Genomic DNA, 15,446 nt, shown 5'->3' on the forward strand with positions numbered 1-15,446 from the left:
CATGCTTCTGATTTGAGTGCCACACTTCCGTTTTGAGTGTTACGCTGAGGTCTGTCGGTTTTTGCTGTTTATTTTGCATTTTTGTTTTTACGGCTCTTTTGTTTTGTTTTTGTGGCTGTGTGGAACACAGTTCAGCTACTGATTGATTGTGTGACTGCAGTATGTTGTTTATTGCTTTCATTTTATGGATCAGTGGTCTCGATAGATAGTAAAATTCATGTTAAATTGCCGTTTTAGAGGTTGTTTTTAAAAGTCTGGAACGGATTAATCCATTTTGCAATCCTTTCTTTTTGAAAAATAAATTTTATTTTTAAAAAGTTTTAACATACATTATTATTTGCATTACTCCACAAACAATCTCAATACCTTTACAGGGTTCTTCAAACCACTGGACTTCCACCCACCCCTCTCCCCAGTTTCCAATAGTTACCTCTTCTGCTACTACAGCGGCAAGAATGTTACTTGCCCCAAAATGGAAAGAAGCAGAAGTCCCAGTAAAGGAAGAATGGATACAAAAACTTATGGAATTTGCAGAAATAGTGAAACTTACAGGAAGAATAAGAAATCAAGACAACAATTTTTTAAATAAAAGAATGGAAATGGTTTATTGAATATTTACAGATAAATTGCAAACAGATAAAAATGTTGTCAGGATTATTGTAATAACCTGCAGTTTTATAAGAGTATATATTTAAAGAAGATGAATAAATGAGCAAATTAAGTTAATTTGTATATGCAGAAGATATTAAAAACTAATTTAAGGAACCACAGAAAGAGGAGGAAGGAAGTCAAGTTTTGAAATATCAAAATGATTGTAAAATTAGTGAAATGTATAAACTTGAAAAGTATAAATAAATAAATACATAAATAAAAAGAATTAGTCTATGTTCCATAGGATTGTAATGTGATTAAAAATAAATAAATCCCTAATTTGTTAGTTTCTAACCACAGTTAAAACTGTCCCTTTGGAATTTAGTTTTTAAAAGTTACTTTTTAAAGTTAAATGTAAATATAAAAGTGCTTGAGTATACAGAATTTCATTACAGTGGTACCTTGGGTTAAGTACTTAATTCGTTACGGAGGTCTGTTCTTCACCTAAAACTGTTCTTAACCTGAAGACCACTTTAGCTAATGGGGCCTCCTGCTGCCGCTGTGCCGCCGGAGCCCGATTTCTGTTCTTATCCTGAAGCAAAGTTCTTAACCCGAGGTACTATTTCTGGGTTAGCAGAGTCTGTAACCTGAAGCATATGTAACCTGAGGTACCACTGTACTTTATTTTATTTTTAATTAATGTGTGAACTTCCACTTTGGTTCTTATACTGTGCGACCAGATGTATATACTGATAGACATCTTGCTATGACGATGATAAATTGGAGTGATGTCAAGTAAAATACAGTCCAGACTTGGCAGATTAGATCTTCATTCTGATCAGTAGAACTTTCCGGTGAGCAACTGGTACAATCATGTCTTCTGAGTTCATACTTCAATATGTCTGCTCAGTTTCTAGACGCATACTGTCTGTGAGATAAGCATTTGCTGATTCATGCTATTTTTATTTTTATCCTCAGATGCTAAGAACAGAAGACCTGTGATCCCTGTATCTGCGCATATATTTGAAAACAGATATGGTTTCTGTCATCCTCCTGCTCAATCTTGTCTCTCATTTATGGGCTCGTTCTAAGGTCAGTTTTTACAGTGTTTAAATTCTGTTAAATGTTTTGGAAGAAAAGCAAGGCAAGACTCACAAATGCAAGGTAATGTTTTCCTCCAGAGAAAACAGATGCCCTCTTCTGAAATAAACTTTTCAAAATGTTGTGCAGAGCGACAGAAGGCAGCAGTGTTAGTTTTTTTAAAAAGGATTGTATAAATGAAGGAGTTCGTGAGGCCTTGTCTAGAGTTGCACGCATAGCAGAATGACAGAGAGACCCTACTTTATTCGGTGCAGGGAGATTCCATAGAGTCCTGTGCCCTATTGTTTCAATGCTGCTGGAGCCAGGACAAAAGAGGCAGATAAGCAGGGTGTTGGGGAGAGGGATAGGATACAGGCAGCGTGGAAAAAAATCACTAAAATAAATAAATAAAATAAATAAAAATCAGGTTTTTTTTTAAAAAAATTACATCAGATTTTTAAATATTTAAATCAGATTTTTAAAATGCACTTTGAAACAGTTTGAAAAAAATGCACTTTGAAAAAAAAGAGAGTGAGTTGCTTTAATGCAGAGTGGATAAAAATCAGTGATTTATTATTTATTTTTTTAAGATTTTTTAAAATTTAAATTGGAATTTTAAAATAAAATCCTTTTGGTGGGAAAATATTTCTAAAGATTTAAGTTACATTATAGTCCAAAGGCTATTCATCATGAAATAAGGATTTGTTATAAGTTTTTCATGAAATTGTTTAACCACATCAGTTAACCAACATGGATACATATGCTATAATGTTATTGTTTTAGTTAAATAAATTGTTTAAATTGTTGTTAAGGAAATGATTGTTTTTCTCCTTCCAGTAAAGTACAGCAGAAACGTTGTCCAACTATAAACAGTTAATTTCTTAAACCTCACAATATTTTCCTAATTATCGGTCTATGTATTTCTAATAGTATAACCAAACCAGTAATTTTTTTATTTAACTGTAAAAACTACTCTGAAAATTTATTATTCCAAAAATGAAACCTTCATCTGGTTGTAAATATTAAGATGATACCAGCAAGAATGAGTCTTTCTGTTAAAAAAATGATTTAAATCAAGTCTTACTGACTAGTGATTTAAATCGTTATTTAAATCAATTTGATTTAAATCAAATCCACCCTGTATGTTGTTGTTGTTGTTGTTTAGTCATTTAGTCGTGTCCACCTCTTCGTGACCCCATGGACCAGAGCACACCAGGCACTCCTGTCTTCCACTGCCTCCTGCAGTTTGGTCAAACTCATGTTTGTAGCTTCGAGAACACTGTCGTCCCCTTCTGTTTGTGCCCTCCATCTTTCCCAACATCAGGGTCTTTTCCAGGGAGTCTTCTCTTTTCATGAGGTGTCCAAAGTATTGGAGCCTCAGCTTCAGGATCTGTCCTTCCAGTGAGCACTCAGTGCTGATTTCCTTAAGAATGGATAGGTTGGATCTTCTTACAGTCCATGGGACTCTCATGAGTCTCCTCCAACACCATAATTCAAAAGCATCAATTCTTCGGCGATCAGCCTTCTTTATGGTCCAGCTCTCACTTCCATACATCACTACTGGGAAAACCATAGCTTTAACTATACGGACCTTTGTTGGCAAGGTGATGTCTCTGCTTTTTAAGATGCTGTCTAGGTTTGTCATTGCTTTCCCCCCAAGAAGCAGGCATCTTTTAATTTCGTGACTGCTGTCACCATCTGCAGTGATCATGGAGCCCAAGAAAGTAAAATCTCTCACTGCCTCCATTTCTTCCCCTTCTGTTTGCCAGGAGGTGATGGGACCAGTGGCCATGATCTTCCTTTTTTTGATGTTGAGCTTCAGACCATATTTTGCGCTCTCCTCTTTCACCCTCAATAAAAGGTTCTTTAATTCCTCCTCACTTGTACATGATGCAAAGTGGATAGAGATAATTTTGTTCTCCCTACTAGAACCCGGGCTCTGCATATTCCTCCTTTTCCTCAAACGTTCTCTACTGAGTTAGTTTTTTTAAAAAATGTAGTCAAAGTCTCGTTTCCCATCATCATTTTACTTTCCTATAACAGAAGTGATAAAAATATGGACAGACTTTGAGTAATTGGAAGAACAGAGTTACCAAAAACCCCCTAAGGGCTGTGTCCCGTGTCACTGGAAAGATTTCGTGAAGCATTTATATAGCCACATCCACAACTTAACATCTAAACACTTTCACAAAAGGCTTAGGTAGAGAATCTGATAAAAGTTGCTCTTTTCTTAAAAATAAAGTGTGCATATCTTTCTGTAACAAATATTTAAGACATGGGCTTGTGACTTCAGAATGTAACTTCAGAACTATTATTGTTTATCAGATTTATTGCACTTTGTTCATTTTTTTATTGCTATCATTTATTATACTTTATCCTGTCTTCCATTCAGGGAGCTTTTGAGGTAAGTTGACCTGCAAGAGAGGAAAAACTAAAGTCAGCTTTGTAGCCAAGTGGGGATTTGAACCTGAGTGACCCCAGTCCTGACCTAATATGCTAAAACACTGGTTTTCTAAGCCTTTCTCCTATCATTTGTCATGAGATCTGGAAGACACTCTGAGCTGGTCTTGCTGTAGAGTGATAAGCAATGAAAAGACTTGTTGTTGTTGTTGTTTAGTTGTTTAGTCATGTCCGAATCTTTGTGACCCCATGGACCAGAGCACGCCAGGCACTTCTGTCTTCCACTGCCTCCCGCAGTTTGGTCAAACTCTGCTGGTAGCTTTGAGAACACTATCCAACCATCTCGTCCTCTGTCGTTCCCTTCTCCTTGTGCCCTCCATCTTTCCCAACATCAGAGTCTTTTCCAGGGAGTCTTCTCTTCTCATGAGGTGGCCAAAGTATTGGAGCCTCAGCTTCACGATCTGTCCTTCCAGATGAAAAGACTAACAAATTGTTATTTAATGTATTTTTAGTCTGAGCTGTGAGGCGCTTATGGGATTTTCTGCTTTAAGTGCCAAGATAATTTGGCCAGCCTTGGGTGTTGGGTCTTCGGTGTGTGTCTGGCATTTGCTGGTGAAGGCACACGTGAGTGAAAAACTTAACAAATGAAGAGAAAATAGATGCCAAATGTCCACCACACCAATACAACACATTCAATGTCAGTTTGATGGCCTCAAGGGCATTTGCCTGAGCAGGTGGTTGATAAACTGCTGAATAACACCTGTCTGGGTTCACATTTAAAAAAACAACCTTAATTAAGAAGATATTTTGTACTATTTTTAAAAGTATTTAGTCACCCATCTCTCTGTCAAGATAGCAAGCAACACAGAATGCTGTTGTGAGGTAAGGAGCATTTGGGTCAATTTTAATGTGAAAAAAATGTAAATTTATGCTAACACCGAGTTAAGCCCAACATTTACCCAAATTGCTAGTTCCTATGCACGGAGACGTACATAATTTTCTGAAGGAGATTAAAAAAATTAATTAAGTAAGGGTGAGCCTTACATGGACATGTTCATCACAGGATGACTATAAGATCAACGACTTTAGGCTGGTTGACGCAATTTTACATTTCATGAATGCATAGATGAGGAAGCAGAATCCTGTGTGTGTGTGTGTGTGTGTGTGTCTGTCTGTCTGTCTATCTATCTATCTATCTATCTGAACTGGCATGGGAAAAAGCTGGATCTTTCCACCATACAGAAAGAGCCTTAGGTGCATAGAAGTCTTATGCATAAGGTTCTATTAGCAGTTCTACTGAACATGCAGAGGTTGGGTCTCCTTGTGTGAATGGAATGTTTGTAGAACAAAGATGGCGGACAGCGTTTGTCTATCCCTTGAGGTCACGCCGAGCACATTTACCACATCTGGACAACCCTAACGTTGCTTGATTGTTGTTGTTGGCACCTGTCTGTCTTGAGAGGGAATGGAGTGTGCTTCTGGGAGTGAAGTCAGACTGCTGTGTTCACTGCACCAAAGCGGCCTCCCTTGGGTGCATGCCTGGGCAGTCTGTATGGAAGTCTGGGGAGGTGTATGGAGGCAGTGTGTATGGCAGGGGTAGGCAACCTAAGGCCCGTGGGCCACAAGTGGCTCACGGGGATCGTTTAACCGGCTCCCGAGCCGCCCGCGAACTGAGCCGCCCGTTCGGCGAGTCCCTGCGTGCTGCGCTAAACTGGCACAGCGCACCGTGGGGACTCACTTCCTCAGGGCCGAAAATCACATCTGCACAGACGCAGATTCCGGAAAACGCGGGTGCGCCCAATCTAGTCCAACACCTTCAATGCAGGAATATGGAGTTGTCCCATACAGGAATCGAACCTACAGCCTTGGTGTTATCAGCGCCACACTCTAAGCAATAAATCTAAAAGAGCGTCTCTTACTGAGTTGAAAATATTGAAACAGAGAAAGAGAATATAGAGTGAAGGAGAAGTGTCTCAGATCCCAGGAACTGTATTCTTAGAGTCTGACTCAGCTTCCCTCTCCTCCATCCTACTCTAGAGAAAGTTGGCTTTTTTGTATAATTGCTTCTGTATCTGTCGATGCTGTTAAAGACAGCAGAATGTATGCCATGTGCTGGCAGAAAGGTCTGAGCACATGTTTCTGTGGGTGGAATTGCCATATCAGGCTTTCTGGCAATCGTGGTTAATTTTTAATCCATACTTATGTCCTTTCTATGGTCTCCCTTTTGGAAGTTGTTAATACATAGCAGCTGACTGAATTTCCCTGCTTTTGATTAACCAAGAGCTTAATTATCCAGTAGGTTTTGCTGTTCCTTAGACTCGGTGGGTGAACCTTCCTCTCTTCCAGATCAATTCTTGGTCAGTTTGTTCAAGAGAATGAAGGCCGTGTTATGTGCTCATTTCCCCCCTGCATAACTTTATCAATATTTTGTGTGTTTGTGTCTGAGAAGGGTAGACAGGAATTGGCTCACTTAACAAAAAAATAACTATGACATAATCCCATTGAGTGTAACATCATTGTGGCTCTCTCTTGCATTCAGTATAATATTTGCAAAGTTCTTGTGTTGTCTAAAGGTCATGCTGCAATTGTGAATCAGTTTAATTTATCTGTTACTTGTATGAGTATCTCAGCAGATTTTAAAGACTCATTTCACAAGTTATAAGGTAAAGGGTAAAGGGACCCCTGACCATTAGGTCCAGTCATGACCGACTCTGGGGTTGCAGTGCTCATCTCGCTTTATTGGCCGAGGGAGCCGGCGTACAGCTTCCGGGTCATGTGGCCAGCATGACTAAGCCATTTCTGGCGAACCAGAGCAGCGCACGGAAATGCCGTTTACCTTCCCGCCGGAGCGGTACCTATTTATCTACTTGCACTTTAACGTGCTTTCGAACTGCTAGGTTGGCAGGAGCTGGGAGCAAGGAACAGGAGCTCACCCCGTCGCGGGGATTTGAACCACCGACCTTCTGATTGGCAAGTCCTAGGCTCTCTGGTTTAACCCACAGTGCCACCCGTGTCCCTCTCACAAGTTATACTCCCAGGTTTATTCCGGATATTATACTTCAGTCATAATTTTTGGTATATTGCTAATTAAAAATCACAAATGAACATTTACAGCACAATCCTATATATTTTAGCTAGGAGTAAGTCCCACTGAATTTACTAAGCAATGGGGCTTTCTCCCAGATAAATGTTCATAGGCTTGCAGCCTTAAAAAAACACCCCTCCCTCTCTTCAACTATTTTGTTAAGTATTCTTGAACTGGTATTTACTGTATAGATAGATATAATGAACATTCAAGAGCAAGTTTGCTTAGAGCACAATGAGCAAAGCAAAAATTGTCCTCTTAAAGTAGGGGGAAATCCAGTATTGATATTTTCATCTCTGTACTAAAAAGTATTATCTGATATGCTCTTATTTAGCATCCTTTGGGAAAGAAATGGTACCAATTATCTCTCTGGTCAATTATACCTTAGTTTATGCCAGGCATCCCTAACCTGCGGCCCTCCAGATGTTTTGGCCTACAACTCCCATGATCCCTAGCTAACAGGGGACGATCGGAATTGTAGTCCAAAACTAGAGGGCCGAAGGTTGGGGGTGCCTGGTTTATGTTGTCCTTTGGAGTGTTTTCTGCTTTCTGTCCTTTTGTGAACATGTTGGTATAAGACTATGAAAGAACTATGAGAGAGAGAGAGGGGGGGGGGTCGTACAATTTAAATGTATATGGTGGCAAACAATTGCTCTTCTGGTAGTCCTGTTTTTGGAGTACTGCTGGCATGGACAGGATTGTATCTAGAGTCCCAATTCTTATGCTGTCATTGGTTCAAACACATCTTTCACTTGAGTTGCTACATCGGTAACATGAAATGGTGTGGGAGGGAATTCAGAAAAAATTAATAGCCTTGCTCAATTATATCATCGCCTGAATGAGTCTTTGGGCAGAATGGTGGCAGGTCAGATGGGAATTGTTCTTTAGATTTCATGTTTTGACCTCTACCTTAAATGCATAACTTTCTGCAATTTTTACCCACAATTCTATTCTGGCTTGAACTAGTTATTTGTTTAAACAGAATACAGTGGTACCTCGGGTTAAGTACTTAATTCGTTCCGGAGGTCCGTTTTTAACCTGAAACTGTTCTTAACCTGAAGCACCACTTTAGCTAATGGGGCCTCCTGCTGCCGTCACGCCGCGGAAGCACGATTTCTGTTCTCATCCTGAAGCAAAGTTCTTAACCTGAAGCACTATTTCTGGGTTAGCGGAGTCTGTAACCTGAAGCGTATGTAACCTGAGGTACCACTGTACCTGCAATCTTAAGCTATGGGCCTGTACTTTCAAAGAGCACTTTGGCCAATGGATGAAAAAGGCCTCCCTTCTCCTCTGCCTTTTCATTTCCAAATGAAATTATAATAAAAGTGATTGATAGTTAATGTCAGGCTTAGAGTGTTAGAGGCTGAGATGCTTTTCCTCACGACTCATAGCCATTTCCATCCTGCTTTTATTTCCTCTCGGCAGATGCTGGCAATTTCTGCCAAATGTTATCTGATCTGGCTTTTTTACATTTCTGTTTTGAAATGTATATTATGATAATGTAGCAAATGAGCACAGATAAGAACTTCTGCTCCTTTCCTCACACGTTAGCAAGAGCGCTCATTTCCCCTCAGCGAGCTTAAGAGTGTGGATCTGAATTAATCTCAGTGATATCTTTGTGCATGTCTCTGCTCAGGTTTTCTTGAGTCAACAACAAATTGAGCTAGCCAGAGTTCACAGAAAATGGAAAGGTCAGTCGATTAGTGTGGTGTTTTAAGTCTGTGAGTGTGGATGGTAACTCATTCTGATTCATGCTGACTTTTTCCAGCATAGGCTAAATGCATTTATTTATTTATTTTGGGGGGATCCTTGTTGAGCTAATTGGTGTACAATAACTAATTATTAAGAGATGTTTCTGAAAAGTATTTGCCTTTTCTGTTTCACATGGCAATGATGCTGAGATCTGTTGCTCTTCACTCTACTTAGGGAAATGTTGTGCTACCCGTTCAACGCAGGCACATTTTCATGCTCAATTCTGTTCAAAAGGGTAAGGTAGATTTGGATAAATAACTGGGAATTCATTCACTAGGGCCATGTGTCTGGTGTAGTTTTTAATAGAAATAGATGACATCACCACTGCTGTGATAACGCAGATATTTCCTGTACTGTTTGTAGGTTGCTACTGAACATAATGCCCATCATCACATCATGCTAATCCCTAATTTAGTGTGATGAGAATGAGTCATAGTTTGCTTTGTGTTCAATCACTCCCCTCTCTGGTGCAGGTGTGATGAGCAGAATAGAAGCTTTCACCTGTGAGTTCAGTTTACCAGAAATTACTGTCTTGTCTGAGCCCTTAACTGGTTAATGTTAACTATTGTTAACTGAGGTTTGTTTAAACAAGTCAGCTTCATAGCCTATAATCGGGACATGGGTGGCGCTGTGGTCTAAAGCACTGAGGCTCTTGGGCTTGCTGATCAGAAGTTTGGCAGTTCGAATCCCCGCGAAGGGATGAGCTCCTGTTGCCCTGTCCAAGCAGTTCGAAAGCACGCCAGTGCAAGTAGATAAATAGGTACCGCCACAGTGGAAAGGTGACTAGTGTTTCCGTGCGCTCTGGTTTCCGTCATGGTGTCCCGTTGCGCCGGAAGTGGTTTAGTCATGGTGGCCACATGACTCTGAAAGCTGTCCATGGACAAACGCCGGCTCCCTCGGCCTGATAGTGAGATGAGGGCTGCAACCCCATATCCGCCTTTGACTGGACTTAACCATCCAGGGGTCCTTTACTTTTTACCTTTTACCACAGCCTATAGTATGAAGTTGGCTGGTTTCAAACAAGCCATAGTTAACATTGACCATGCTATGTCAGGTTTTGTAACACAACAAGCGGTTAAGCATAGTGGAAGCAAAACACTTCCAAAATCATCATGGCGGTGCCAGAGGAGGAGAGATGGAAGCGGGGGGGGGGGGGAGCGTGTGAACCTAAGGTTTGTTCTTGTGACACTAAACTCTGGTTTTGTGTGATGTCCAAACCAGACTAATATGAAAACAGACCTCATAGCAAATTCTCAAGGTGTGGTATGAACAGAAATATTTCTATTGTTATCAATGCAGTCATTGCTTTGATAATTAAACAAATATTCTGATTTTTTAAAAATAATATAAAACTCTACGCTTTTTCAGGGTCAAATCATACAGGCTAAGCAGTTAACATTATGCATAACCAGCATTGGCTTGAAACGTATGCAACTCGTGAATAAAATAAAATTTAAGGGAGGATTTAAAAACAACAACAACAACATGGGCATTCTATTATTCTTCTTTATCAGTCTAATTTGGTTCCATTTTGGCTGGCAAAATGTAGACTGTTTGGAAACTATAGCCGATTTCAAACCGTCTTACCAGGTTTATTTCTCTCCCCCCCCCCCCCCCCAGTTTGGTGCAGTTTTGACACTTTGCTTGTTTCTCTGAAAGAAGAGCTTTGGGGTGTTTGAAAAGGAAGTACCAGTCGTTTTCTGTTTTTGTTTTGCCAAAAGAAAAAACTTAGGAAAGTCTTTTGTCCTTTGGGATGTTTGTGTATCCTTTCCTTGTTGCGTAGATACAAGAGCGCGTGTGTAACACCCTTCAATGCTAATGAAATCAACATGGATAAATAACGACTACACTTTCTTTAAGGGAGAGAACAGTGCTTTAAAACACATGTCTGCGCACGTTATCCGCCTCAGTTATGTATGTCTGCTTATATACCGAAAATTGCCCCCCAAAAGAGAGGCATTAATTAGCCCACACAGAAAGCCTATGAGGCAAGGCTACTCTCCCCCTTTTTATTAAATATCTTTGTGGTGGATCCAGAGAGCCCTTTCTTGGCTGTGAGCTTGCTTATGCGAAATCGAAGTTCTTTAATTGGCTGCAGCAAACGAAGGGCTTTTAGAATAACAACAACACCCCCCCACCCCGGTAAAAGATGCTTTGGATTCTTGCAAGAACGTGGCGTTCTGGACAACTTACCAAAATTGTTTAAGCTAGGAAATCCTTCAAGCCTGCACTTACTGCATTTAGGATTGCCAATAGACCATTTAACAAACAAACAAAAAGAGCCCTGTGCCCTTTTATTTACTTTTTCTGGCTTGTTTCTTTGTAAAGTGAGGGAGTCGAGCTACGTTTCCCTCTTTCGCTTTAAATATAAATTTCTTGTATTTTGCCGTGCACAGTGACGCTTTTGCAACAAGAGGCTGTTTTGGGACAGGGCCCACAGAGTGGCTCAGTTAAGATGCAGTGCTAAAACCATGGTTTGTTGTAATAAGGACAGGCAGGTGAGCGCCTTGAGTTTGTATGCTCACTTCCATCCCTGGTATGTGGGGAAGGACTTTTAGGTTTCCTTTCGCCATTTTGACCAAACCTCCTTACATCCAATTATGAGAAACCATAGTTTGTTCCAATTATAGGTAGTTTATTCAAAGTAGGATTAGGCTGAAATTTATTATCATCTTGGTGTGAAAACGACCTGCGCTTTCGGCATCAAGAGAAGTATAGTGTCCCAATCGAGGGAAGCAAGAGTCCCGATCTATTCTGCTTTAGTCAGAGCACACCTGGAATACTATGTCCAGATCCAGGCACCAGAATTTAAGAAGAATATTGACAAGCTGGAACGTGTGCCAAGGAGGGCAACCAAGATGATCAACGGTCGGGAAACCAAGCCTTGCAGTTGAGGGAGTTGGGTATGTTTAGCCTGGAGAAGAGGAGATATGATAGTCACCTTCAGAGATCTAAAGGACTGTCACATGCAAGAAGGAGCAATCTTGCTTTCTTCTGCTCCAGAGGCTAGGACCCGAACCAGTGGCTTCAAGTTACCAGAAAGGAGGGTTCAACTTAATCTCAGGAATAACTTTATGACAGTAAGAGCTGTTGGAAAGTGGAACAGATTTCCAGGAGAGGTGATCTTTGGAGGTTTTTAAGCAGAGGTTGTAAGGCCTCCTGTCATGTTGAGATTCCTGCATTGCAGAGGGTTGCACTACACGACCCTTGGGATCCCTTCCAACTCTTCAATTCTGTGATTTGTTCAAAAGGATGAAGTCTCCTTTGTTTAAGCCATCTTCACCTCATAAGTGGGGGGAGCCCATGAACCCATGTTTTTGCTTGAAGGATCCTCATTCCATCTGAACCAGAGATTAGCATGGTGCTAACTCTTTGACATAGCTTTTACACTTGTTCCCTGCCTACACTCAAGGGAGGAGGAAGTGAAAGTCCCATCTGTGCTGTGGAAGAAGTGACTGAAGATGGCAAGTGATATTTTTGTTGTTGGTTTAACTCTGCAAAGGGACATCTCTAAGTGTAACATAGTCAAATGAAAGGGAATCTTCCTTTTATTTAGATATTCAAGTGTGTGTGTGTGTTCTACGGTTCATTAACACCCACAGCCAGATCAGATTACATTAAAATTCAGCATGCATCACAAAGAAGTAAGGGGGGGGGGGAACCTTAGCAAACCACAGTTCCCAGGATGAGTTTTAAACAGGGTGGATTTGATATAAATCACGATTTAAATCACTAGTCAGTAAGACTTGATTTAAATCTTTCTTTCTTTTACAGAAAGAATTTCCTGCTGGTATCATCTTAATATTTACAACCAGATGAAGGTTTCATTTTTGGATTAATAAATTTTCAGAGGAGTTTTTACAGTTATATCAAAAATTGTGGGTTTGGTTATACTATTAGAAATACATAGACAGATAATTATGAAAATATTGTGAGGTTTAATAAGTTCACTGTTTATATTTGAACAACTTTTCTGCTGTACTTTATTGGAAGAAGAAAAATAATCATCTCCTTAATAACAATTTAAACAATTTGTTTATGTAAAACAATAGCATTATAGCTTATGTATCCTTGTTTGTTAACTGATGTGGTTAAACTTTAGACAGAGTTTTAGCACACATGAAAAACTTAAAACAAATCCTTATTTCCTGATGAATAGTCTTTGAACTATAATGTAACCTAAATAGAAAACTATATTTCGAAAGATTATTTTCCTCTAAAAGCATTTTATTTTAAAAATCCAATTTAAATAAAAAAAAGATTTAAATTTTTTTAAAATCTGATTTAATTTTTTTGAAATCCATTTTTAATTTTTAATTTTAAAAAATCTTTGATTTTTATCCACCCTGGTCTTAAATTGGAATAAAAGTGCTATAAATGTGTATGTGGCTTTTGATTCTAGCGCACTTTTACGTGTCGTGGATTTTTATTTTTTAAAAAACCCTGAGCTTCCCATGCATTTTGTTTTCAGGAATAGTTACTATCATGTTGGGAACTGTAACAAAAGTCTCTTTGTCAGGTGCTCTTCTGTTCCTTAACGTTCACTGTTCAGAAGCACGAGAAAGCCTGTGAAAATCATGGGGTGAGCTTCGAAACCTTTGGGTTACCATTTGAAGCCTTTCATAATGCTTTCAAGTGCTCCTTTGCTTGAACCTCATTATCTAGATTTGTATCAAGACTAGAGCCAAAACACCTATCAAACGTGGCTTCCATGTGGACAAGTAAGCGGGTTGCCCCTCGTTCTTTAGCTTTTTAATGAGATCCATTTATGAGTATCCAAGGCAGAAATCAAAAACTGAATAATCTGACTGTGCTGAATGAAGAAGATTGTGTTGACTGACCTTTTGTCAAAATTTAGGTTTGATCTTCTTTATTAAAAAAAAAAACCCCAACGTTTCTGAATATTCACAGCAAAAGCATGTCTATGTTTCTTAAACGTGGTGTATTAAAAACTCATTCTTGCTGAAAGCCTGCAAGCACATTTAAATATATAATCATTACTAACTTTTTTTCTGTTCTCTCCACAGCATGCAAGAGATCCCGGTACTTCAGCTTTCTGATCAAAGTAAGTGGCGATGAACAAAAGCTCTAAGTGGGAGGAAATGTGCTGTCTGAAATACTGTACACTTCGATTGGGAGGGCAGGAGATGCAAGAAGCAAATGAAAATAATTATCTTCATATCTTCTTAGTATAGACCTTCTAAAGAAGAAGAACTCTCTGGGAGGTGGCAGAATTAGACTAAGATGCAAAAGGGCCACCTACCCCAAGGCCAGCCCTGCCATTAGGCAAGGTGAAGTGGCTGCCACAGGCAGCGTGAAGCACTGGGAAAGTACTGTAGAACAATGCATCCTTAAAGTAGCCTGTTGGTCTTGGATGTAGTGGAGGATGCTGCCAATTAATTGACGGTCTGGTTGACTTTTATGGTCATGAAATGAGATGGGGGGCTGCCGCCGTCATCTTGTCCTTTGTTTATTTATTCACACCCCGCCCTTCCTACCGAATGGAGAAGCCAGACCATCTCACAACATGCAACAATGCCAAAAGGGTCTCTGGAACATTTGACGCATATAAAACCCGCAGTTCCAAATACAGTGGCACCCTGGTTCTCGAACTTAATCCGTTCCAGGAGTCCGTTCGACTCTCAAAACCATTTGAAAACCAAGGCGCGGCTTCCGATTGACTGCAGGAGCTTCCGAAAAACGTTCGCAAACTGGAACACTTCCTTCCGGGTCTGCGGCGTTTGGGAGCCGATTTGTTCGACAACTAAGTCGTTCGAGAACCAAGGTACTACTGTATGAAAATAAAACAGCAGCTGTTAATATCCAGGGTGCAGCAAAATGACTTGGGACGGACCCGCCTTGCCCACAACCCGGAGAGAGAACGCATCTGGCATCAAAGATTATGTGATGTGTCGGCCACAGTTAAAATAAGGTTTCAAGCTGTGAAATGCGTCCACGCGCAATAAATCTGGATTTTGGCATAGTTGGGGAGGGGGCTTTGCGAAGGCGAGTGTGCTGGCTGAAGGAAGCTGTTGTGCTTTCTCTTGGGTCTTCCTGTGCCTGCAGACTTAGCACAGAAAAAATGCATGCCGCTGCTGAATACTGATGGCAGGCGATAGAACAGATCCGAGGTGTGTGACGTTGAAAATAGTGTTCAGCTCTATGTGCATGTTTGCACAAGGGCAAAAACTGGACATACCCTTTAAGGTTGTGCTACTTCCCAGGAGAAATGCTTGGAACTGGAAGCCTGGTCCAGGTATTTAAAAAGTCTATAGGCACAGCTCAGGGCTCCTCTGCTACTGAAAGAAATATGGGGGATTGTCAGTTCCTGGCACCCGCTTTCCTAGTTAACTCAAGACTGGAGACACAGTGGTAGAAGGAAAGGGAGCGTACAATGGTTTGGGGAGAGAAACATGAAGTGGGTGTAGGATCTAGGCAGAGCAATGGAACCAAGTGGCGGAGGAGAAGCAGGTCAATGGTTGTAAGTCTGAGAAGGTGTACCGGCGAGTACAGAAGATCAGAGAAGTTCAACAGGAGA

The 15,446-nt window shown here is 40.3% G+C and overlaps 1 protein-coding gene across 5 annotated transcripts in view; it reads left to right on the forward strand.

Annotated features, from left to right (window-relative positions):
* Positions 1 to 15,446, forward strand: part of THRB (thyroid hormone receptor beta) — a 174,394-nt gene that overhangs the window by 61,267 nt on the left and 97,681 nt on the right. For all 5 annotated transcript variants that reach the window (XM_083405116.1, XM_083405118.1, XM_083405115.1 and 2 more), the window contains exons 2-3: positions 1,570 to 1,683; positions 13,936 to 13,973. The gene's annotated coding sequence lies outside the window, so the exon portion shown is untranslated. The remainder of the gene's footprint in view (positions 1 to 1,569; positions 1,684 to 13,935; positions 13,974 to 15,446) is intronic.

This window comes from Podarcis tiliguerta, assembly GCF_965153285.1.
Source record: "Podarcis tiliguerta genome assembly, chromosome: 12".
Lineage (NCBI taxonomy): Eukaryota > Metazoa > Chordata > Lepidosauria > Squamata > Lacertidae > Podarcis > Podarcis tiliguerta.